This window comes from Penaeus monodon, chromosome 31 (genome assembly GCF_015228065.2).
Source record: "Penaeus monodon isolate SGIC_2016 chromosome 31, NSTDA_Pmon_1, whole genome shotgun sequence".
NCBI lineage: Eukaryota > Metazoa > Arthropoda > Malacostraca > Decapoda > Penaeidae > Penaeus > Penaeus monodon.
The window spans coordinates 4,113,659-4,114,129 of record NC_051416.1 but is presented as its reverse complement, the minus strand read 5'-3'; positions in this window follow the sequence as shown (position 1 = coordinate 4,114,129).

Here is a 471-nt window from a genome sequence, read left to right as displayed (position 1 = left end):
ATATATGCACACACACATAAACATACAAACATATAAAAAAGAAAGCGTTACAACAAGAATGAAATGCGTGTCATAACGAATTACCTGAAAAAAAAATCATAAAGAAATGTCACAAAGACAAAAAAGTTCCCAAAATGTGCCATGAAAACCAGTTCAAAACAAAATCACGTAATATGAATAATCCAAGAAACGAACTCCACAGGCGCAAATGATGATGTAATCTGCGTTATAAAATAGTTGATCAATAAAGCGTTTCGTAAAGAATGTGGATCATAAAAAAATAGATAACGCGTCAGAAAAAGGTACCATAAAACAATGTAAATATCTGATATAAAGACGAAAATAAAAACTGTGTATATAATAAGATTAATGTAATAAACGCTATTGCAACTTCAGTCTAATGAAATAATCACAAGTTTCCAAACGCCATTGGTTTATTTGCGTCAAAGCATTGCGTGTTTGTTTTTTGAC